We start from the raw sequence: 26569 nt of genomic DNA, 5'->3' as shown, positions 1-26569 counted from the left end.
TTGTGAAAAAAAATTGGAAAAAATTCATCAAAGAAGTGTTTATCAATTTTAAGGCATTATCATTTAATCTCAGAAATTTTTCAGCTAATTAATCTAAGTTGGCCAGAGAAACCAGCAAATAAGTTCAGATTTCTTATTCTCTTCAGGAATCATAAAACTATAATAGATCTTTATAACTATACAGTGTTCCACAAGGAATTTTTTTTCTTAACGAATACATTCACTGTGGTCACACTGCGTACTATAAGCTCTTTGAAAGAGCTGTGGTGAAAATTTAATAGCAACATACTATTATTGTGATTATTATACTTACTCTGAAGTTCTTACGTAGAGTGTTGAAGAAAGCACATCAAATGGAACATTTACCACTCTAGCAATTTTACTGGAACACTGAGGTCCTTTCTTAAAGGCCCTTAAAAATGGAATTTATGAAAAGATGAGTTCAAGGAAATGTCATTCTTTAGAAATACATTTCCTCAAGTTGCCATTTTATAAGTAAATTAGTTTAACTCACTTGCTCTTTCCCCTTTTATTGTACACGAAGTACTATAAACCTGTATGCTAATGATCACCAGTTACATAAATGACAAAATGAGAAACATTATGTGAGAAACAAATAACAGTCGTAGAGGGTAAATAATGTCAGCCATTACACTCTCTCTGCTGTTTCCAAAGTGTGACCTGCTAAGACAACCTTTAGAAATATGTTATCATTTGAGAGGTTAATAACATGCTAAAAGCAATCCCTGGCAGAAAACACGGTTTTGGCACCAAAGCTTTTTATGTTGCAAAAATCTCAGAAGTATTATAAATTCAACTTGAAACTATACAGAGCTATGACTTGCCCTTATCACTGGATCTGTTGCATTCTAAAAGCTGGTCTATTTTCAACATGACAGAGGCAACAATTCTTGCATTTTCTAAGACATTTCTTGTCTATCAGCTTGCCATTAATTGCTAATTCTTAGTATTTACCCAATACATATATAGTGATTTATCCAAGAAACACTGCTTATTTTTCCTATGATTCATAAAATTCCTTTACAATAAGCACATTTGCATTCTCATACACACCACAACCCTCAGTGCTATCACAAAGGGACATTAAGCTTAGCAAACCACAATATGTTAAGCCAAGGAAGACATTCATTACCTTTAATATTAGCAGCTTCAATTAGCAATAGGAAAGAAAGAGAAGAATATTAAATTCTGCTGCAAAGAAAAAAGATGACTTAAATAAGATTTTTCTAACTGCTAGGGAAGAGAATTTGAATGTTTTAAAAGACTGAAAGCAAGGGATTAAGATGAGGACATGATGACCTAAAAATCATTTACTTCAATTTCTGTACTGCTATCAGGTCAAGAATCGTGGAACCAGAGTTATATCAATACTCCCACTACTGGATATAATTACACAAGATGTTTTGGGAAGAGTGCTGTTTATCTTTGAAAAAACTAGTTAGGTCCTTTCTTTGCTTACTGAGAATAATCTAAATCCAAGATTTTGGCTAGTCTCAAAAATGTATCAATTCAAATGTGCATGCTTTAGACATAGAAAATAAACAGCAAAGTTTGAACGACTAATATTGTATGAATTTATGCACAAATAAAACACAATTAAGGAAATTAAAGTAGCAATTGTTTATTTGTTTTGGAGATAACATGTTATTAACACTAGTATAGAAACATACAGAACAGAATCAGAATTCCAACCTGCCTTAATGTTCAGATCCCAATTTATCAGGGACAGAAGAAATTACAATAATATGTCACCAGACAATAGTACATATAGTACTATGTGCATATAGCATTATATAGAATAGTAATTTGGTGCAAGTCTCTGTTACATATCTCACTGTGGTTTTGATTTGCATTTCCCTGATAATTAGTGATGTTGAACATCTTTTCATGTGCCTGTTGGCCATCTGTAAGTCTTTGTAAAAATGTCTATTCAGTTACTCTGCCCACATTTTAATCAGAATATTTGTTTTTCTACTAGTGTGCTGAGTTCCTTATACATTTTAGATATAAACCCTCATCACATATAAAATTTGCAAACATTTTCTCTCATATCATAGATTGCCTTTTCATTTGGTTGGTGGTTTTCTTTGCTGCACGAGATTTTTGGTTTGATGTAGTCTCACTTGTTGATTTTTGCATTTGCTGCTTGTCCTTTTAGTGTCAGATCCCAAAAACCTTTGCCAAGATTGTGACAAGGAGCCTTTTTCCTGTGTTTTCTTCTAGGAGTCTTACAGTATCAGCTTATGTTTAAGTTTTTAAAAAATTAAAAATTAATTTTTGTGAGTGGTATTAAGATGGGTATCTAATTTTATTCTTCTGCATGTGATTATCCAGTGTTTCCAACACTATTTGCTGAAGAGATTATACTTTCCTCATTGTGTATACTTGGTTTCCTTGACAAGTATTAGTTAATTTTATATTTGAGGCTTTATTCTGGGCTCTCTATTCTGCTCCATTGGTCTATGTGCATTTTTATGCCAGTACCATACTGTTTTATTACTATAGATTTGTAAAACAGTCTTTTAAGCCATCAGATGGAGCCAATACAAATTTGTTTGGCTTCATCAACTTTGCATCTCATGTTAGAAATGGGGATGCCCTTGCTTATGATTTTCAATTCTGCAGATACAAGGGAAGTGTTCCCTTAATTCAAGTCCATACGCACACACACACACACACACTCATAAGCATACACTACTCTATACTACTTATACTAATGCTTATTCAACAAAAAGGTGCACATATCAATTCAATAAAGAAGTGTTTCTCCTTAGAACATTACTTGGAAATTGCTTGGGAAATGTCTTGTAGATACTGCTGACATCAATCGCTTTGGGGAAGTCTACTATTCCTACAGCCTCTCCTGTCTAATCACATGCAAAAAAATATTAGAATTTCCTCAGCTGTAAGGCATAAAATAAGTAGTCCATTCATAGATCAGTGTTAGAAGTATAGCTACTGTTCCCTTAGTCACTCATTACTTTTCTTCTAAACCCTTACAATATAAGGCTGCCAGACAAACTTGTGAAAACATGGTTAGATAAGCCAGTGTTGTAAAGGTACACTATGACTTTGGTTTCATTAGGTACATACTCTCAGCACGTCCATCATCTGATTTTTAAGGGGAAAGTAAAAAATGTCTTTGATGGCAATGTCAGAGATTGTTGGAAAAACTATTATGTCTTCTGTGTATGGATAAAAGCCTTTAGAAAAAGAGGCAATAAAAAGATTAAAGAAAAAGACAAAGACACTTGAGGTACAATTCTCAAAGTGTATGAAAGGGAAGCACACACACAGGAAAAAAACTTTTAGCACTATAAATGTTATGTCCTAGTGAGGCTAAGAGATCAAAATTCCAAAGATCTACATTACAGAAAAGAAACTGATGGTCACAGAGATCCAATATCAAATAAATTACGAGTGGCAACCTTTTAACTTCAAACCAGTTTTCTTATTATATCATGATTCCTCATGTCATTTTTGTGTCATGCACATATATAAATGTGAAATAAGAATATGTTGAAAAGAATATGCACAAATAAAAGCACAAATGCCTATTGTCACTCATTACTACTCTGATTAAACCCTGTCGCCTCTGGATTTAAACAGATACTTTTCCTTTTATATAAATGTTAAATGATAGTGTTACCTTGAAAAAGGTTTATCCTAGGCCATCAGCAATAAAGCAGGTTTGGTGTAGGATAAGTAAATGTGGACAAATATTAAACATATTACTGTTACTACCTGCTTTATTTCACAGTGTAAGCAAAAGCTTTCTTCTATATTTTTAGTGCCTATATCTAATCTCTTTACTGTTTTACTTTACAGTTAGATTCTTTTAGTCCAATTTTGTTTTGTAGCTTAATATGCTACTTGTCATTATGAAGAGGAGTAAAAAGTCAATAGAAATAATGCTAAAAAAATAATGAAAAGTCTGATCTGCTGAAGAAAAATGTTATCTTACTCTTAGTTCAGATGCTAGACAGGTTCACATCTGTAAATAAATTACATAGTACAGAAAATATGTACTAAATTCTCATCCTATGGGATTTGCTGGCAAAGACATATGGTAAGAATCTAGCTTAGACAGAAAACATTATTTAAGAATGAAGAGTGGCAAGACAGTTCATGAATTATTATATTTTCATTAGCAACTATAAATCCTGCATATTAGGTGAAGATAAGCTAGAGGATGATGATTTGTAAAACATTCTGAGAAAATTAAGGTGATGCATAAATGCTGAATAACAATAAGCACAAAGGTTATGGTAATAGCAAAATAATGGCTGGTGACTTTAGCATTCTTAGTTTGCTACCATAATATGTTTAAAAGCTTTTATTAGATAAGTTCATGTACTTCCGAGATGAAATATTCAGGTATACAGGCAACCAGAAGGCCATTTAGAGAAAATTCTACAGAAGGGAAAAAGCATTACAAACTTTGAAGAACCAGTAATACCACCTAAGAAAATTGATGACTCTAAAGTTACTTACCCTTGAATGAAAACATTAATGACAGTAACTTTCTTCAGACATGGAAAAGATTTCTGTGAAAAGAATTTGTATATGGGCTTCAAGTAAATCTAAATTTCCTGCTTGGATAACTTTTGATGGTCATAGAGGTGATAAAATAACAGAAAGATGTTATCAGAACAGAAAAAAATATAAAAGTGTACATATTCTTGACCAATTGAGAACAAAGAGTTGCTCGTGATGTCAATTATTCCAGATAGATGAACTTGGGCAAATCACTTAACTTCTTTTCTTAGTCTTTCCTTACCAATAAATTTAGAGTATTGACTAGATGCTGCTTAAGGTAACTTCTGATTCTAAAATGACACTCTCCTGTTCTGGTGGACCTCATTATTGCATGTCATCACAGTGACGTAAGTTACATAATCAGTGTGACAAAACCTAAATATGAGAATATAAATATGTGAAACTCTTAATATGCATTGTTCTGCATATAGTTAATAAATATTGAGTATATGATAACTTAAATTTATAACTAAAGTTAGATTATAGGTAAATTGATCAAATATAACTCTTACAGATCATAATCTAAGAATAAGAAGGGAACTCTGATTCCTTACACACTTAAATATATGCATCTTTTATCAGGCATGTATATAGTTTAGTCCACAGAATCATACATAGATTTCTAGACAAGTTACATTCTTCTTAATTATACTTCTTGAAAATTATTTGGTAAATAAATTTAACACAGAGACAAAATGTATCATTGCTATGGATGCACACACATTTAGAAACATTTTTTACCTAGCACTTTCTCAATGATGATTATCACCAATGAGACTGATAGTACAAAACAGAGAGGTGTCATATTCTTGAACCCACCACATAAAAAGTGAGATCTACATGTGAATCCATTTTATTTAGTATTTTTCCCCTGCTGTGTATAATCAGAGGTGTGTACTTTTACCACTACATTTTTTTAGCTTCAAAAGAAATGATTTGTAATATATTTGCTTTCAAATTCATTCACTATCTCTTAGTCTATATGGAGAATTTATGTTATTGCGATAACCATCTACTGCAAAAATATAACAAATATGAAGCCCTCTAGATTCTTTCAGTACTCTGGGTACAAACTGCAAATTCAAAAAAATGATCATCTCTTAGACCTTATGGGGTTGACCAGCCTTCCTGTAAAGGACCTGCCTTGTCGTAAGATTGGTTTGTGATGAAGAAAGGAATTTGCTATTATATTTTCAATTAATTTAAAAAATCTTGGGAAAAATGCATAGTTTTAAGCCAAGATTCAGAAGAAACCATAATATCAAACTAATCTCTTAAAATTCTGCAAACTAGGACAGTCTCTGTTATGTTACAACAGGAACCAAACAGGTCCCAAGTTTTGAAGGAGTGCTCCTCGCACTGACTCAAAGGGCTCCAATACTGAGCATAGTAAAAATATCAATGGGCTGGGGGTGCGAGGGTGTGGGGGAGACCTGATCTCCAAGCAACCCACAGCATAGAAACAGTCATATGAATTCCTTGAAGATTTCAGGAACTCAAAACCCAATGTACTCACTCTGATTGATTGGGGTCCTTCAGTATAAGCCAAAATCTTTTTGACTGATGATGCCTGTAGTAACAACAGCATTTTGAACCTACTTTGTGTTGTTTGAGTCAAACTGACAAGAGACATAAGACACAAGAAAGCAGAAAGAAGAAAAGGCTTTGCAAACAAAACCAAGTAGACAGCAAGTGGCAGAAGCCTTGAAGAACACATAGGAAGACAATGCTAGAAGCATCTGTGAGAACAAATTAGTATCATTAAACAGCACTGGTGTGGGTGAGAAATGGAGATTATAAATACAAACATTGTGGGCTATGGCAGATAAGAAGATAGCCAATGATGAAGAAACTCAACAAATGGAAGTTTATATTCTATATGGGAGCAAAAGTTCCTATCAGATCCTCAATCTGTAATCTGATTGGTATACTACTCAAAACAGGTGACAACAGAGTATACCTCCACAAGAGCTGTAAATGAGGTATATTCTGTTGTTCACACAAGGATGTCCATGGGCTATAGGGGTTTTCAATCATGACTGAAATTTAGAATTACTTATAAAGCTTTTAAAACATAATGCAAATGTGTCAACTCCAGAAATTCTAATTTAATTGGACTGTGGTTGCTCCCCAAGAGATTCTAATACAGAGCCAGAGTGAGAACCACTGGGCTTTGCCATTTCATCCTATGCAGTACAGATGTGGCAATGTCTCTACAGACACAACCACAGCCTGCTGTGATAAATTAAGAAAATAATGTAGAAGTATGTGCTTTGTTTTTAGAAAGACATTTCTTTAAAGCATTTAAACATATGCAGAGTGCTTTCCTTTTCCATATTTTGTTGTCGATGGCAAATTTTTAGATAACTGATTTATTATAATTTAAATAATATTTACATGCATTATTTTATTCATCTACCTATTCTGCTTTTACAGTTATCATTTTACTTATGGGTTGAAAGACTTTAAAGAATTGAGTCCTTATTTAAAAGCAAATATTAATAGCAAAATTTAAATTTGATGTGAAGTTTCTATTCCATTTTCTCTGAATTTACTTAGACATTGAAAATGTACATTACTATTAATTCTCCTAATATTTTTAATGACCTTTTTATTTTAGAAGTTTTATATTCACAAAAATTTGTGAAAACAAACTTTACCATATGCCCCAAACTCAGTTTTCCTTATTATCAACATTTTATATCAATATATTTGTCACAATTAATGAACCAATATTGATACATTATTATTAATTAAAGTCCATATTTTATTCAGTTTTCCTTAATTTTTACTTACTATCCTTTTTCTGTTTCAGGATCCCTTCCAGGATTCCATATTACCTTTAGTTTCCAAATATCCGTAGACTACTCTTGGTGGTGATGATTCCTTAATTTCCTTTATTTTTGATGACTTTGACAGTCTGAGGACTACTCCTATTGCAGAATGTTCCTCATTGGAATTTGTCTGATATATTCCCATGATTAGATTCGAATTACAGACTTTGCTTAGAAGACCAGAGAGGTAAAGTGCCATTTTAATGATGTCATGTCAAGAGTACATAGCATCAACATGGCTTATCACTGTTGATGTTGACCTTCATCATCTGGCTCAAGGTAGTGATTGTCAGGTTTCTTCATTATAAAGTTATTGTTATAGTAAATGGGAATTTACTGTTAGCAAGAAGAACCAAACACATAAATAGCAAAAATAAAAATACAAATATTGGGAATGTCAAAGGGACACAGGACCCAATTACAAGAACTCCTAATGGCCAAAGGTGGTACAACTTCAACAAGAAGATTAATAAAGTAGTAGCATTAAATTATAACCTAATATGTAAAATGTGAATGAGTCCACACTGATATAAGTGATTGAATAAATAAATGAGGAAAACCGATAAATCTGTTGCCTAAAAGAATTCTAAAGAATGTATGTAGATACTCCATTCTCAAGGGGGAGGACCATAAATCCACCACTCCTTAAGTGTGGGCTGTACATAATTCTATTATTTTTAGAATACCATATTAAGGCAAAATTTTCCAGGAATTTTCATAGTTTAAAAGCCTATGTATATCCTTTCATCACTAAAATCTAGTTTTAAATGCATTGTTAGCTGAAATATTCATAGATACTTGCTTTTAAAAAGTAAATGAGTATGTCTGGAGGCTCTGGCTACATACTCATAAAACATATGCTAGTTTCTAAAATGTTCCTACTTATCTGAAAACAGAACTTAGAAATCTTAAGGAGTTTAAACATGATCAAACATAAGAATATGCCAAGTTATCAATATATTTAGACTTTTTATGTAAAATATTGAACAAATATAAAAAATAATAAGACTTTGTTTACTTTGGGAGTTTTCCATTACAGAATTCTACTCACAATAGTAACATTTAAAAAACGTCACCCAGATGAATAAACTAGATTTCTTATCTAAATGATATGACTAGCTATTAGTAGTATATCTAAACTTTTTCAGATACCAGGTAATCAGCCTTATTCTATAGAAAATTTCATTATTTTTGAACAGGGATTTGAATCTGATTCTGTCTTCTCCTGATTAACTGCTCTTTATTTTCCTTTATTTTAAGATTCAAATTACATGATATAATATACACATCATTGTTATTTCCCTAGAAGACATAAGAAATAATATTTTATCCTATATTTTTTCTAAATTTTTAATTATATTTAACAACTTTATTGAATGAACTGCTCTAAAGGAGGGAAGCAGAATGCATTTTATTATTTCTCACTAACAACCTATTAAATTTATTCTGTGGGCTCAATTTCACTACTGTGGGATAAAAGCTTAAAACAAATTTTATAGCTGTTTTAGTCATGTATAGAGAATAAAAGAATGGTTTGTTTTTTTGCATACATAAAAAATTCAACCTCCTGTAATATCAAAGTTCCAAAATCTCATAGTTTATTTTTGACCTCCTTCAGATCAGGCTGAAAAACCTGCACTGTGGAAGTAGCATATGGTTGATTTCTTCTCTCAGTCTCACTCCATTACCTCCTTGATGCTGTTTTAGGCACCAAAAGTTTGCTAGATGCTGTTTTACTCACCCCTATGGTTGAAACATGGAGAATTCAGAGAAGTAAATACAAGTAGGAGTTCACCTCATTAATATGGGTTTAACCTGGCCATATTTTCCACTGCAGGGAGATTCATCGAAACACTGATTCTTCCTCTCATGGGTGCTTTTGTGGGTTCTCAGAAGATCCTTATTTTTTTAGATCTCTCAAGGACAAGTAAAAATTCCTGAGATTTAAAGATTTCTCTCTTATCCTAGATTCTGACATCTACATCTCTTGTTGAGATCACAAGACCTCTCCAGAAAAACCTCTTGGATATTATTCCTCCCAAGGCAATTCTCTTCCAGGGGGCCCATCACTGGCTTAGGGAACCTCACACATCCTTTGGCCACCAAGCTCTGGTCTCTGTGGCCATTCCAAAAGCAGCCACTTCCCATGGTGCTATCCAAATTGACCAGTCATAACTGCTCATATATAAACTTTTCAGGTATGAATCAGCTCATTTCTTGTGTTCCTCGAGAGTAGGAGCTTAAAGCTAAGCTTTTGGAATATTTGTTTCCAAGTCTTCCTCATGTGACTGAAGCTGAGCAGCTAGTGACCCTTACTCTCTGGTTTTGAGATGCAGAATACACAGCACATCAACAACTTTCTCCAAAGGGAGAGGCAGGGGAAATGAAATCCTGACAGAAGATATTTTGTTCACCTCTGTACAACTTCAGTTAGAATGGGTCTGCCACCTTGCTCTGGGAATGAGGGTAAGAACATTATATTCTTACACAAGTACAAAATGATATATATTGCCACTATACATATTTGTGATATATTTACACATATAAAATTAGACCACAAAAAAATCTTACTTGTCCACTTATTCTATTAACATCCAGAAAGATTAGCATAAATTATCAGTTGGCATTAATCTTTCTAAATAATTTTATTTGCATATATGTGTTAAAGGTATGTCATATTGCCTAGAAAAGTTATACTATAAATAATCATATTAGAAAAATTATGTTACATTATTAAGCTCTACAAGAACTGCACATATATTTTATACAACAGTAGTATTAAATAAGAAAATGTTCCAACAGCAGCTAATGTAATTTTTTTTAAAGATAACCTAACAAACCGTTAACTGTCTAGGGATCAAAACAAGACTTCACTAACAACTAGTCTACACTGTAGGTTAGTAAAACAATCAGGGCAGTGATGTTTTTATTTTTTTACCTTTTATCATATTTATATCTGTGAGGAGGGGCTACTAAGGTTTATTTAAATCACTATGTCATACTTGACCTCTTACTGTGCTAATTGGTAATATCTTAAGTATATGCACATCTACTTCTGCATATGTGAGTATAGATAGGAAAATATTAACTTAGGATTTTTCACAAAATCTCTTCCTTTGCCTTCTATTGAAAACCTAGCATATGCTAGCTAAATTCCTAGCTCTTTACAATACATAATAAGGATAACGTAAATAAGTGGAAGGACTGAGGGGCAGCACACCACCTTGATCTTCAATAAGGCATAATTTTCAGTGGAAGAGATCATAAAAGAGAAAAAGAGGAAAAGACAAGAAAGTGTCAGCATCAAGACAGCACCAGAAGAAAATTTTGGACAGCTTGGATTGATATTGAAAAACTGGAGCATCTATTGGGGATGTGAGGTGTTGCAAGAAAAAAACAAGAAAAAATGGAAATAACAATTCTGTTAGCGTTGACAACTGCATCACACTACATTTTTAGCAGTCTTAAATAAAACTTAGATTGATTTTGTATTACATAAATATTTTTTATATTATTTTAGAAAGAAGTCAGATTTTTAAAAAATGTGACTCCTGTGCCTAGACTAGTCACACAGAATCTAAGTATCAGAAGGGTTATATTTCATATCTACCTCATTCTTCATTTTTTCTCCATTTCTATAACATTTCTATTACAAAGAACATTACTTGCTTAGATCTATATGAAATAGGCAAGAAGGAAGTTAGATGGAAAAATAAGTCACCTTCTGTTTCCTCCCCTATAAATATTTGGTATTTATTCTATTAAATTACGATTTTTACCAGTATAAGACAAGTTTTCTAAAATTAAAGACTAATCTTTTTCTTTCCTTTGTCACTAGGTGGCAATTTTTAAAAGAAAACTTTGTGAAATCAACTGTCACTTACTGTTAGTTTTCTGAGTTGATGAAGAACTTCTACGAATCAGATTTCAGGTTGCCTTAACTATTTCCCAATGTAATCAATTGAAGAGGAACTGATTCAATCTGCTTTTTGAAGGAAAAATAGCTAAGACTCTTAACTCTCCGGATTTTAAAAGGTAAATGGTGAGATGCTGTTAGAAAAGTTTCTAATTTCTTTCTTTCCCTAAATGTGCAGAATCAGACCCCTCTTCAATTGATTGTACAAAAGCTCTGGAAAAACTGTGCCACTTGTAAAGGCTTTTTCCCCCCTTAGAGATGCTCTACATGACAGTCTGGACCTAATCTCTAAGCTGCAATCAAGAGTTAAATAGAGGTGGGGCAGCAAAAAGATGGCAGATTGGAAGGCAAGGTGAAAACCTCCTTCCACATACACACTAAGGAAGCAACTGCAGCAAATACAACTAACCCAGAAAATGACCTAAAGACTGAAGAACAGGTCATCTACACCTGGTAAAGAAGAGCAGCCCACACTGAGATAGGTAACTGGACAGAGCTGTGACTGACTGGACTCAGACTCTTCCCTCATCTAGCTCACAGGAGGAGAGGAATGAATGGGGAGGGGATAAACATTAAGAAATCCAGCACACCTGGCCCTGGATATTGGCACAGGGAATAGAGTCCACATTGCATGTTTTGGTGATTAATGGGGATGGACACCAGGGAGAGTGGAAGCACTCTGGGAGGCCAAGACTCCTGTTGCTTGTGGAGGACAGCAGGCATGCTCCATTGGTCCTGCTGAGACTCAACAGAGAGGAGGCAGAAAGATTTACCATCAGTGTAAAGAGTGCCAGAGGGGCAGGGGTTGGAGGAAGCTCTCTCCATAGGAAAAGGGGCAGGCAGACGACACTATCCCAGATATGTCTCAGCCGAACAGTTTGGGTGCTTGTGGGAACCAGCTCCAAAACATTCCCTCTTCCTCAGTGGCAGCTCAACCCCATGGAGATGCTCCCCTGTATACCTACCCTGCCTGGCCTGCTCGGCCCAGCAGCACTCCGACTTTGCTGACTGGCAGGCAGGTGGTGAACAACACTTACCTGGGTTTCCAGTTAGCCTCAGCCCAACTGGTCAGGGGCTAGTGGGAACCAGTTCTGAAACTCTCCATCTCCCTCACTGGCAGCTCGGCTCTCTGGTGCCACTGCTCTGTATACTCAATTTGTCCTGCACACTCAGCAAAGCCACAGTCCAGTTTTGCTGACTGTTAGGCAGAGGGGTCTATACTTTCCCAGCTTTCCTGGTCCTCTCTCAGCAAAACTAACCAGATGTTTGCATGATCCAGCTCTAAAAAACTCCCCACCAACCCCATTAGTTCCAACCCAGCATGGTGTGCCTGCCCTTCCCAGCACCTTCAGCCCAGCAGCAGTGTGACACTGCTGACTAGAAGGCAGAGGATGTTCCCACCCCAACAAAGAATCCCAGCAAAAATGTCTCATGTCACACAAAGGGCGCAGATGCTAGCAATAGAGATCTGCCATTGCCAGAAGAAAAGCAGATAGGCAGGTGCTGCCCACAGACCAAGAACATCAACTTCTGCTCAGACACAAAAGAGAACCAGGCACTGTTGAGCAAAGGGTCTTGACTTCTGGGCACCACAGGATGATAACTTCATGAAGCCATTACTGTCTAAACCAAGAGGCATAGCTGATATATCTAATACAAAGGAAGAAACACAGAAACACAAGCAAAATGAGGAGGCAGAGAAATACATTCCTATGGATAAAATGAAGATTCCTATGACTAGGATTTTCACCTGGCCCTGGTCAGCTCGCTTGCTACACATGTGTGGGCAATACATCATTACTGACTCTTTACAAAGAGCACCCACCAGTGCTCTGAGCAACATGGTGGCACAGCTGTAAGGCTGCAGGAGAGCAGAGATGAGACTGAAGTGGTGGCAGCATGGAGGACAGAGACTGAGACAGCTGCAGGGGTAGAGAGGCCCAGAGGCAGGGACTGGCTTGCTGCATGAAGACTCGCTCTGAGTGGACAGGATTCCAGTGATTGACCTGCCACCATGGGAATAAAGTTGGGTATAAGCCTTTCATACCAAGAACGTTCTACTGTCATTTCTTTGGGCACATTAAAACCATAGTAAACTTGCCTTGGGTTGAAACCCTTTGGCAAGACAGTTCAAAACAAAAGAACAAGATTAAAGCACGAAGAGAAACGCTAATGGAAACAAAGATTAGCAATCTTCTTGATAAAGAATTCAAGTAACAATCATAAAAATGCTCACTGCTGTCTAAGAAGTGACTGGTATTTAGTATGGGGGATGGGTTGGAGTGTGTGGGTAGGGAGGGTGAAGGGGATAAAAGGGCATAAAAATCTCAATCATAATATAAGTTGGTCACAGGAATGGAAGTGCAGCATGGAGAATATAGTCAATGGTTCTGTAACATCTTTGTATGTTGACAGATAGTAAATGCACTAGTTGGGGTAAGGATTTAATAATGTGGGTAACTGTTGAACAACTGTTTTGTATACTTGAAACCAATATTATATTGTGTATCAAGTTGTGGATAAAGTGAAGAGGATTCTCACCTGGCCCTGGTCCACTAGCTCACTACACACATGTGGGCAATACATTGTTATTGATTCTATATAAAGAGCCCCACCCAGTGCTCTGGGCAACACGGTGGCATAGCTGCAAGGCTACAGGAGAGCAGAGCAGAGGCTGGAGTGGTGGCAGCACTGAGGAAAGAGACTGAGATGGCTGTGCAGGTAGAGAGGCCCAGAGGCAGAGATCGGCTTGCTGCATGCAGACTGGCTCTGACTGGATGGGATTCTTGTGATTGACCTGCCACCATGAAAATAAAGTTGGGCATAAACCTTTCACCCCAAGAACGTTCTACTACTGTTATTTCTTTGGTCACATTGAATCCATAGTGAACTTGCCCGTGGCTGAAATCAATTAGCTAGACACAAGTATGCTTCAATTTTAGAAAAATGGTCACTGAACTGGGAAAAAGAATTGATGATCTCAGTAAGAGCTTCAACAAAGAGATAGAATATATAAAAAAGAGCCACTCATAGCTGAAGACTACAATAGCTGAAATGAAAAATACAATAGAGGAAATGAATAGCAGACTTGTAGAAGCAGAGGAAAAAATCAGGGTGGATAGATAGAGAATAGCACAGTAACCAAGCTGAGGAACAGAGATAAAAAGGAGTTTCTAAAAATGAGAAGATGCTAAGACAGCTGTGGATAATTTTAAATGAAACCATATTCACATAATAGGGGGTCCCAGAAAGAGAAGAGAGAGACAAAGGAGTAGAAAGTCTCTGAAGAAATAATAGCTGAAAACTTCCCCAGTGTGGGGAAGGAAATAAGACACCCAGATTCTGAAAGTGCAGAAAGCCCCTAAACAGAAAAACCCCAGAAAGACAACACCAAGGCATATAGTAATTAAAATGGTAAGATTAAAGATAAAGAATTTTAAAAGCTGCAAGAGAGTGGCAGATAATTACATTAAAAAGAAACTACATTGTGCTTTCATCAGATTTCTCAGCATAAACTTCATAAGACAGAGGGGGTGGCTAGAAATACTCAAACTATTGAAAGGAAAGAACCTACAACCAAGAATTCTCTTCCCAGTAAGATTATCATTCAGAATTGAAGGAGAGATTAAAAGCTTCCCAGATAAATGAAGGTTAAAAGAATTCACCATCACTAAACTGGCCTTACAGGACATATTAATGGAGCTTCTTTAGATGGAAATATTTTTATGTCGAAATATTTCACATCAGTGAAAATAAACCTATAGTAAAGGTAATAAAGCAATTACAAAGCAAGCATGTGGTTAAAATACAAAAGTATTAAACTATATACAAAATTAGTAAAGTGATACACAAAATATGTAGATTATGACACTTTGAAATGAAATGCAGAGGAGGAAGAGGAATAAAAAAAAAAAAGAGAAAAAAAGAGGAAGAGGAATACTTTCAGAATGTGTTTAAAATAGAGTAACCATCAACTTAATAAAGTAATATTAATATGTATTATACATATAATATATATAACTTAATTGTTGTATATAAATGAAACTATGAGCCTTATTGTTACCACAAGCCTAAAGCCAATAATACCTACACAGAACATTAAAAAGAAAAAGAAGTCCAAGCATAAACTAAAGAAAACCATATCATCAAATCACAAGACAAGAGTAAAAGAGGAGAAAAAAGCATAGAATAACTACAAAAGCAACCAGAAAACAATTAATAAAATGGCAATAAGTACATTCTTATCAATAATTATCTTAAATGTAAATGGAATAAATGCACCAACCAAAAGACACAGAGTGGCAAAATGGCTGCATTCAAGAGATTCATTGCCTACAAGAAGATTCATTTCAGATCTAAAGATACAAAGATTGACAGTGAAGGGATGAAAATTGATATTTTGTACAAATAATAGGGGGCAAAGGAGTAGCAGTACTTATATCAGACAAAATAGACTTCAAAACAAAGAAAGTAACAAGAGACAAAGAACATTACCTAAGAATAAAGGGATCAGTCAAAAAAGAGGATATAACAATTGTAGATAACTATGCACCTAACATAGGAGCCCGTAAATATGTAAAACAAACACTAACAGACTTAGAAGAAGAAAAATACAGCAATAAAGCATATCATGGGATTTTTAACATTCCACATATGTCAATGGATAGATCCTCCAGGCAGAATATAACCAGAGGCACTGAAGAACACATTAGGCTGGATGGTCTCAGCATATATATATATACAAAACATTCCACCCAAAAACAGCAGAACACACATTTTTCTCAAGTGCACATGGAAGGTTCTCCAGAATACATCACATATTAGGACACAAAAAATCTCAATCAAGTCAAAAAGATTGAAATTGTGTCAAGCATCTTTTCAGACCACAAGGGTATGAAACTAGAAATCAATTGCATGAAGAAAACTAAAAAACCCACAAACACATGGAGGCTAAACAACATGCTTCTAAATAATCAGTGGATCAATGAACAAATCAAGAGAAAATCCAACAATACATGGAGAACAATGAAAAAAGAAGCAATGGTTCAAATTATGTGGGATGCAGCAAAAGCCATTAAAAGAGGGAAGTTTCTTGAGGTCTACACCAAGAAATAAGAATGATCCAAAATAAAGTCTAAACTCATAACTAGAAAATGAAGACCAAATGAAATCAAGAGTTAGTAGAAAGGACAAAGTAAAGATCAGAGAGGAAATAAATAACATAGAGAAGAATAACAAAATAGAAAAAAATAAATGAAACTAAAAGGCTGTTTTTCAAGAAAATAAAAGTAGACAAACCCTTAGATTGTCAAGAGAAAAAGACAGATAACACAATTCAAATCAGAAATGAAAAGGAGTAAGTTACAACTAACACCACAGAAATTCAAAGAATTATAAGGAAACTTTACAAAAAAATTACATGCCAATAAATTAGACAACCTAGAAGAAATGGACAGATTCCTAAAATGTACAATCTTCTAACACTAACCAGGAAGAAATAGAAAATCTGAGCATACCAATTATCAGTAACAAAATGGAGCTGGTAATCACAAAACTCCCAACAAACAAAATCCCAGAACCACGTGACTTTACAGGTGAATTCTATGATACATTTAAGGAACACTTAATATCCATCCTTCTTAAAGTATTCAAAACAATAGAAGAGTAGAGAATACTTCCAAACTCATTCTATCAGGCCAGCATTACTATAATACCAAAACCAAAGATACTAAAGAAAAAAAAAATTACAGACCAATATCCCTGATGAACATAGATGCAAATATATTCAAGAAAATATTAGCAAACCAAATTAAAAAATGCATCAAAAGGATTATCCATCATAACTAAGTAAGATTTATTACAGGAATGCAAGGATGATACAATATTTGTAAATTAATCAATTGATACACCACATTAACAAAAGGAAGGATAAAAAACATATGATCATCTCAATAGATGCTGAAAAAGCATTTGACAAAGATCAACATCCATTCATGATAAAGTCTCAACAAAATGCGTATAGAGGGAACATACCTCAAAATAATAAATGGCATATACCTATAAACTCACATCATATTAAATGGCAAAAAGCAAAAAGCTTTTCCCTCTAAGATCAGGAACAAGACAAGGATGTCCACTCTTACCACTTTTATTCAACATAGTCCTGGAAATTCTAGCCATAGCAATCAGACAATAAAAAGAGATAAAAGGCATCCAAGTTGGTAAGGAAAAAGTAAAACTTTAATTGCAGATGACATGACACTATATATAGAAAACCCTAAAGACTCCACCAAAAAACATTAGAATAACTGGATTCAGCAAAGTTCCAGGATACAAAATCAATATATAGAAGTATGCTGTATTCCTATATACTAATAATGAACTAGGAGAATGAGAAATAAACCAATTCAATTTACAATTGTATCAAAAAGAATAAAATACATAGGAATAAACTTAACTAAGGAGATGAAAAACCTGTACTCTGAAAACTTTAAGACACTGAAGAAGACATAAAGGGAAATCTATACAATGCTTATTAGTTAGCAATTAATTAATTATTTCTTAATTAAGAAGAATTAATATTGCCAAAATGGCTATCCTGCCCAAAGCAATTTACAGATTCAGTGAAATCCCTATCAAAATACCAATGGCTTTTTTTCAATGAAGTAGAGAAAATAATCCCAAAATTTACATGGAACCAAAAAAGACCCCTAATAGTCAGAGAAATCCTAAGAAAGAACAAAGCTGGGGATAGCACACTCCTTGACTTTCAGCTATACTACAAAGCTATAGTAATTAAACAGTATGGTACTGACACAAGAACAGACCCCTAGATCAATGGAACAGAACAGAGTGCCCAGAAATAAACCTCACATATAAGAGCCATTAACATATGACAAAAGAGGAAAGAATATACAATGGGGAAAAGACAGTCTCTTCAATAAATAGTGTTGGAAAAACTGGATGGGTACATACAAAAGAATGAAACTGGGTTACTCCTTAATAACATACACCAAAGTAAACCTGAAATGGATTAAAGACCTAAATGTAAGACATGAAACCATAACAATCTTAGGAGAAAACATTGGTAAAAATCTCTTGAACATTGGCATGAGTAATTTTTTTCTAATATGTCTCCCCAGGCATGGGAAACAACAGAAAAAATAAAGTTTTCATCAACTAAAAAGCCTCTGTATAGTAAAGAGAACCATCAACAAAAGCAAAGGCAGCCTACAGTATAAAAGAATATGTTTGTAAATTATGGAACTGATAAGGGGTTTACACCCAAAATATATAAAGAACTCATATGACTCAACAGAAAAATGCCAAGTAACCGAATTAAAAAATAAGCAGAGGACATCAATAGACATCTTTCCAAAAAAGACATACAGATGGTCAACAGGCACATGAGAAGATGCTCCATATCACTTATCATTAGGGAAATGCAAATCAAAACCACAATGAGACATCACCTCATACCAATCCATACACTATCCAAAAGACAAGCAATAACAAGTGTTGGTGAGGATGTGGAGAAGAGGGAACCCTCCTATAATGTTGCTGGGAATGTATATTGGTGCAGGCACTCTGGAAAGAAATATGAAGTTTCCACAAAGAGCTAAAAATAGAAATATCAATCCCAGTAATTCCACTTCTAGGAATTTAGCCAAAGGAAAAAAAATCTCTGATTTGAAAAGATACATATGCACTCCTATGCTTACTGCTGCTTTATTTACAATAGCCAAGATATGGAAGCAACCAAAGGGTCCATCAATAGATGAATGGATAAAGAAGAGGTGGTATATATACACAATGGAATATTATTTCAGCCATAAAAAAGAAATAAATCCTGCCATTTGTGCTAAGTGAAATAAGCTAGGCAGAGAAACACAAATACCGTACAATTTTACTTATTTGTGGAATTTAAAAACAAAACAAAAGAAAATGAACAAAACAGTAGTATACTCAGAGACTGAGAAATGACTCATGGTTATCCTGGGGGAGAGTTTGAGGTGGTTAGGTAAAATAGGTGAAGGGGATAAAGAGGTACAAAGTCTGAATTATAATATAAATTAGTCATGGGAATGAAACTGCAGCATAGAGAATACAGACAGTAGTTTTATAATATCTTTCTATATTGACAGATAGTAACTACATTAGTTGAGGTGAGCATTTAATAATGTAGACAAGTGTTGGATCACTATGTTGTGTATTTGAAACCAATATAATATTGTATATCAACTATATTTCAGTTAAAAATATCAAAAATAAAGTTAAATGATTATCTTAGCCTGATTCTTCTTACATTATATATTCATTCCTTATACTTAATTCATAATTGATTGTACTTTCTTTACTTAGTTTTTGATCTAGAACACCAAGATAGTCACTGTTTATAATAAACATAAATGTTACAATAATCCATAATTCTTTGTACATATCTAAATATAAATAAATACATTTGCAGAATATCAGCCAAGGCAATCAAATATTATATTTAAATTTACATTTCAATTACATGACTTTAGGTCGGATATATCGGTAACTAATTTTCCTTGTTTCTGAATGTACACTTTTAATCATCTGCATTTCTATGCTAAGACATATTTCATTATAAAGGGTTAAAGATATTTTATTTTTTATTCTTTATATAGAAAGAAATTTTATTATCATTCTAGGAAGTAAATAGTAAAGTGTATGTTTTTACTACTTTCTTCATATAAAATGTTATAGAATGATCTTTATTTTCTCTTACATGTATTGCCATTCACATTACTTATACTGCATGTATTTTCCAACCACTTCCTTAAAAATTACTTTTTCTAGGAATCCCCAAATATCTGTGTGCTTACAAAATTGCCAACATTGTTTATGTCTGTTGTGTATTATCATTTCTATCTTTATATATTTTTTCTACATGGTAAATCTTGCAATCAGTTTTAATGTGAAGACATAATTAGTGGTACCATATTTGTAATCTTTTTGTTTGTTAATCTGTTTCTGAGTAATAAAGCCTAGCTTCCAAGAATACAATACATGGGCTAGTCATGAATGTAGAATCAAGGAGTACATACTCACTTGATTTTTGTAAAATACTGAATAGCATTAGTCAATATTATCCTTCCATTCATTGATGTTTATGTGCTGTGTTTAATTATCTCTAAATCTATTTGACTTGTATCTAATCACTACTGGTACAAAATGCATTTTTTATGGTCATTTCAAGAAAGTGCAGGGAATCATATCCCAAAAGATAGAAGAAGGGATGGTATTAGCAGATCACAGTAATATTCTCAGGTCATATGAGAATCCAACAGTGATTTGACTGGGGAAAATAATTAAAGAAATAATAGTAGAATGCAAGTAGAACTAGGTATATATTAAAATGTGTCTTCTTTGGATATTCTTGAATTTATTTAGCAGGGACAGATGATGTTGTAAATAGATTGGATGGAAAAGGGCCATTAACTAAGTCAAGATTTATTAAAATATTTTTAATGTAGGAATTTTTTTCAATGCCATAAGACAGCCATATGTGGAAGGTCATATGGGAAAAAGCAAACCAAAATAGAGTCTATCATTTGAATATTCAAGTGATATATCAAAATATATAAATATTAATATATATACATATATATATCTTATGTTATTAGTGAGCTGATTCAATAGATTTCATTCAAGAGAAATTTGCTTATCAAACTTGTGACCCACTTAAAGATTAATTCAGTAAGTAATATTCAATTGGGTTAGTAATCAGTGATCAATAATCTTATTATATTATAATAATCTGGTAATATTATTTTGTAGGTTGCTGCCTTGTGGCTTTTTGCTAGATAAAGATAACTTAAGAGTTAATAAATTTTTGGTGTACATATTTAAGTTCCACTTGCAAGGAAGAAAAAGGTTACTGTATTTTGCATGTACAGCAATAATTCCTTTTGTTGTCAGTATTTTACTGGTATAATATTTATGTTTTTCCTACTTTAATTTTATACTCTGAGAATCATTGAAAATTAATTCATATGGTCACCCTATGAACATAGCACATTAGAATAAACCTTTAGTGGTCATATTTGTATATAGAGAAATTATTAAGATAAATTTGATTCCAAAGTTGGATGGTGAGATATCAGACTGAAGATTCTAAAACAAAACAAGTTAGACATGCCCCTTTATCCATGTGTATAGACTACTTCATATGAAGTATGAGGTTAGTTTAATAAATTGGACAAAGTTGGGTTGTTTGGAAAACATTCAGAACTGGTGTTGGGGAAAGAAAGGAAAGGCATTCTGATGTACTTACAGGAAGTACTACTCATATTCCTGTGTTGTCCTTGGGTAGAACCAGTCTCAAATTCCTCCAAAGAAAAATCTTTAATAAAACTGAACTGGTGAAGAACATTCCTCGGATGCATGGAAGACATCTTGAAGTTGAAATGAGGGGCCAGCCATTTCCTAACCTCAGCTGCTGCAAGGATGTGAAGAGGACACTGGTGAAAAAACACGCTGCGGACTAACGCTGGGTTTAGAATTCAGAGAACAGCACTGATGATAGAAACAAGAAATCAGGAATGGCCACCAAGCAAATGTTACCCACAGAAGATTCTGCCTCAAGAAGGAGTGAGAGGTTTAGGAGTTAAATGACTCTGGAGAGAGTAAAAGACATGTAAAAACATGTTTCTCAGTCAACTGGGTTTTATTACTGTTCATTTTCCTTCCTTATATCTGAATCTCTCGGAAATAGAGTACAAAGACATTTATTTAGCATTAAGTGATGCAAAAGTTGGTAAAAATTAAAATGCAAATATATTTTAAAAAAATAAAACATAATTCCCTGGTGTTGAGAAACTCAGAAATACACACTAAAAATATAATACATATATACAACATGCTTAGATAAGCATGACTAGTTCAGAGTTTAAATATTAGAAGAATAGAGAAAAATTTATTCTAAGTGAAAGGTTCATCACAAATCCTATAGGGGATGAGTGAGACAGTCCTATATAGTAATGAATAATAAAAATTACTGATACATATTAGTGTTTTCCATATGACAAGAACTCTTCCAAAAGTGTCATATATATTAATGCATGAGACTTTCGTATCTATCTAATCAATTAGGTATAATCAGTAGCTCCATTTTAAAAGTGAGGAAATTGAAGCCTATACAAGACTTAAAAATAAATCAGAGACATTTAAGAAACAGAGTTCTGGATTTGAAGCAAAATTCTCTCTCTTACTAAAAGTACAACTTACCTCATCTGGTTGTTGTGAATATTAAATGAAATTTTATGTATAGGTGCTTAGAACTAGTCTTGATAGAGGGTAATATATTAATATATACTAGATATTTTATGGTCATTATAATTTTTTTTATATTCTTAATTTTTTGTTTGGTCTTGAATAATGGCTAGTCCTTTCTAAGTCAGTGAGAACTGTAATGGGTGCATGGGAAGGCATGGAATGAGGAAGGGAATGTAGAGGAGAACAGAAAGAATGGTGGGAAATGCAGGCTGGTGAAAGTTTGTGAAGTGTCTGAAAAGCTATGCAAAATTTTTATTTATTCCAGTAGGGAATGGGGAGCCAATTAAGAGATTTATATAGAATTTTAATCAGTTTCTCTGTTTTAGAACATAACCCCAATGACACTGTGGAGAGAAAATGTAGGGGAGATAGAGACTACAAGAAGATAGATTATTTAAGAAATTACTGAATGGGAACGGTGGCAGTGTAAGAAGTGAGGCAGAAACTTCCTCCTAAAACCATATACAACACGAAAATAATGCAAATACAACTAATTCTGAAAGAGTGACCAGAAAGAAGATTGAAACAGATGGTCTACATCTGGGAAAAAGAAAAGACCTCACGGAAAAGGGTAGACTAGCAAAGTTGTGACCTGGTGGGACCCAAACCCTCCCCCCACCCCAGCTCACAGGCAGGAGGAAGAGAAACAGAGCAGGGAGGGAGTGGAAGCCCAGGACTGCTAAACACCCAGCCCTGGAGATCTGCTCCGGGAGTATAAACCCACATTACATGGTGCTCTGGACATTGGTGGGATTGGAGAGCAAAGCTGGGCAAAATACTTCGAAAGATTCCAGCTCCTTGTGGAGAACAGGTACCCACAACTGGCCGCTCTGTACAAAAGAAAGGTGGGCACTTTGAAGGACTTCCCAACAGTGAGAAGGCTGCTAAAGGGGCAAAGATTACACAGAGCTTTCTGTTCAGAAGAAAAGACAGGTGGAATAAATTATCCCGGCACACTCAGCACACCAGTTTGCGAACTTTCCGGAGCTTCACTCACTCCATCCTCCTGGCTGGCAATGTAGCTCTGAGGACCCAAACTGTGATACACAGCCTGGCGCTTCTTCATCCCTGCTGGCTCTGGTTCACAAACCTGCTGCCCCTGCCATTGCACCGGGCTAGCTGGAGGGCAGTCCCACCTATGGGAGCTACAAGGGCATAAAGCAGAGGCTCCTTACTGTGTGCTTGGCCAACTGGCTAGGGCAGTGAAGGCAGACACTGCAGCCAGGAAGCAGGAAGGGACTCTTTCCTCCTGATAGGCTCTGTTCTGTTCACATCTTGCCCCTGCCATCACACCAGGCCAGTCCAGTCGGAGGGGGGCACCGCGCACAGCAGCTACAGGGACGTAGCATAGAGGCCCTTCTCTGCATGCTCAGCTCACTGGCCCTGGTAGTGGAGGCAGGCACGGCAGCTGGGAAGCAGGAAAGAGCTCTTTTCTCCTGGAAACTAGGAACAACAAATGCCAGTGAGAATGCAGAGAAAGGGGAACTCTCCTACACTGCTGGTGAGAATATAAATCAGTTCAACCATTGTGGAAAGCAATATGGAGGTTCCTCAAAAAACTAAAAATAGAACTACCATTTGACCCAGAAATTCCACTCCTAGGAATTTACCTGAAGAAAACAAAAATCACAGATTCAAAAAGACATATGCACCCCTATGTTTATCACAGCACTATTTACAATATCCAAGAAATGGAAGCAATCTAAGTGTCCATCAGTAGATGAATGGATAAAGAAGAGGCGGTACATTTATACACATTGGAATATTATTGAACCATAAGAAAAAACCATAGCCTACCATTTGCAATAACGTGGATGGAGCTAGAGGGTATTATGCTCAATGAAATAAGCCAGGCGGAGAAAGACAAGTACCAAATGATTTCAGTCTTTTGTCGGGTATAACAGCAAAGCAAAACTGAAGGAACCAAACAGCAGCAGACTCACAGACTCCAAGAAGGGACTAGCATTTATGAAAGGGAAGGGGTTGGGGAGGGTGGGTCAGGAGGCAGGGAGAAGGAGATTAGAGGGCATTATGATTAACACACATAATGTAGGGAGGTCATGGGGAAGGCAGTATAGCACAAAGAAGCCAAGTAGTGACTCTGTGGCATCTTACTATGCTGATGAAAGTGACTGCAGTGGGGTGTGTATGTGGGACTTGATAATATGGGTGAATGTAGTAACCACAATGTTGCTCATGTGAAACCTTCATAAGAGTGTATATCAATGATACCATAATAAAAAAATACATTTTTGAAATATTTCATGTGAGGACTGAGTTCCTGAACTACAAAGAAAAATCTCATGAATATAGAATAGTAACAGCAAAAAATCAAAGATAACTCCAAAGTTTATACCTTGAATGATTGGCTTGAAGATGATGATATCATTGAATGAGAGAAGAAACAAAGTAATGGAAATCATTTTTCAAGGGAGGAAATGTTCATTTTAGACGTGTTGAAGCATCATCACCATGAGATCGCCATGTGTAAATTCTAAGCAAGGTGGTCATTTTTGGGAGACATCCACAACTAGGACACAAATGAAGACATTACAGTAAATGAAAGAGAAAAAAAAGCAGAAAAAAATGAAGTGAATAAATACGCTTAAGAATAGGGGAAGGGAAAGTAGAGAAATATGAACCATTTAAGAATATAGGCACTTATGTACATATAATAGATACTTAAATAAAATAGACAGTTCCTAATGATTTGGGAAATGTTTCCTAAACATAAGATTTCATAGTTATTGCAAATGGTCATTAAATTTTCTCTGAGTTTATGGACACCTAAAACAAAGAGTCAGGTGATGAGGCCAAATTGATTTCATGATCCGATAAAAAGAAACGTCTTTCTTCTGAAAAGATAAATGACTTCCTGGCAGTTAACTCAAGGAGCAATACTATCATGTGAATGCTTATGTGAACATAATTTAATATACCAGATAACGTATTTAGTGGAATTTTTTTCTGAAGAATAAGCAATGACCATATCTTATGCAGGCACTTGATAAAAGCAAAATTTATATGTATACAACAGAAATGGACCTGTTCCAAGTCCAATAATATCTTTAAATACAGACAAGGAGAAAAAAAAAAGAACAAAAAAAAAGCAGGAAAAGAAATATACTTAAGAAAAATATGAAATACAAAAAAATGTAATAAGGTAAACATGGAAACAGTTGTTAAGCATTCAAACTTTTGATAGGATTAGAAAAACAATCTTTTGAAATAAAAACTCCATAAGAATGAAATACTATAAATTGCATAATTTTAGTCATATTTTTTTTCAGCAATTGTTCCCATACTAAATACTTTTTTTTTCCTTTTCTTTTTTTTCCTGATAATATCATTCTTTCTATAATTTGGATTATTTAGATTTTTCAGTGGTTATGATATTTGAAAATCCTGAGAAACAAAGCCAGGGTATTTGTACTTTTAAAGAACTTCCTAATCCTAATGGTTTTAAAAATATCAGGAAATAATGTCACATATAATCAATAAATTATATTAATTTTTAATATACCCCTTTTAAATAATTAATTTTATTACAAATAAAAGTTGGGCTCTGAAGTATACTACAAACCTTTCTTACTTCCTTAAATGCCTGAAAATATGTGTCAGGTAAACTGCTTTTACTCTCCAAAGAAAGTTTTCCACATATAAATTTTTGGGGGGCTAAAGACTATAAGGGGGTAAATTTTGACTATTTGAGAATTTTTAAATAGCATATTGATGGATAAAAGGATGACATTTCCCTTATCAGAGTGTTTTTACAAAGAAAAAGTTTTTCTTAAACATTTCCTAAAAATGTGAAGAGAAGTAGTCATAGGGTTTGAAATAGTATTTTCTGAAATTAGTATACTGTAAAACTCTGCTTTGAGCTTGGTTTATTCACTCAACACAATCATATAAAACTTCCATTTTCCCTATGCATTTTATTTTACATTAATATTTG

The 26569-nt window shown here is 34.5% G+C and overlaps 2 long non-coding RNA genes across 2 annotated transcripts in view; both read right to left on the bottom strand.

Moving 5' to 3' along the window:
* LOC118973271 (uncharacterized) overlaps positions 1-12434 on the bottom strand; it is a 33800-nt gene extending 21366 nt beyond the window's left edge. Inside the window, exon 1 of the long non-coding RNA XR_005062537.2 lies at positions 12348-12434. This is a non-coding gene — a long non-coding RNA (uncharacterized lncRNA). The remainder of the gene's footprint in view (positions 1-12347) is intronic.
* LOC140843368 (uncharacterized) overlaps positions 1-26569 on the bottom strand; it is a 290886-nt gene that overhangs the window by 117654 nt on the left and 146663 nt on the right. Inside the window, exons 4-5 of the long non-coding RNA XR_012121054.1 lie at positions 24971-25144; positions 21614-21778 (exon numbers count right to left, since the gene is read on the bottom strand). This is a non-coding gene — a long non-coding RNA (uncharacterized lncRNA). The remainder of the gene's footprint in view (positions 1-21613; positions 21779-24970; positions 25145-26569) is intronic.

Source organism: Manis javanica, chromosome 9 (genome assembly GCF_040802235.1).
Source record: "Manis javanica isolate MJ-LG chromosome 9, MJ_LKY, whole genome shotgun sequence".
Taxonomy (NCBI): domain Eukaryota; kingdom Metazoa; phylum Chordata; class Mammalia; order Pholidota; family Manidae; genus Manis; species Manis javanica.
Note: the sequence above shows the minus strand (reverse complement) of the source record. Positions and strands in the feature narration are given on the sequence as shown.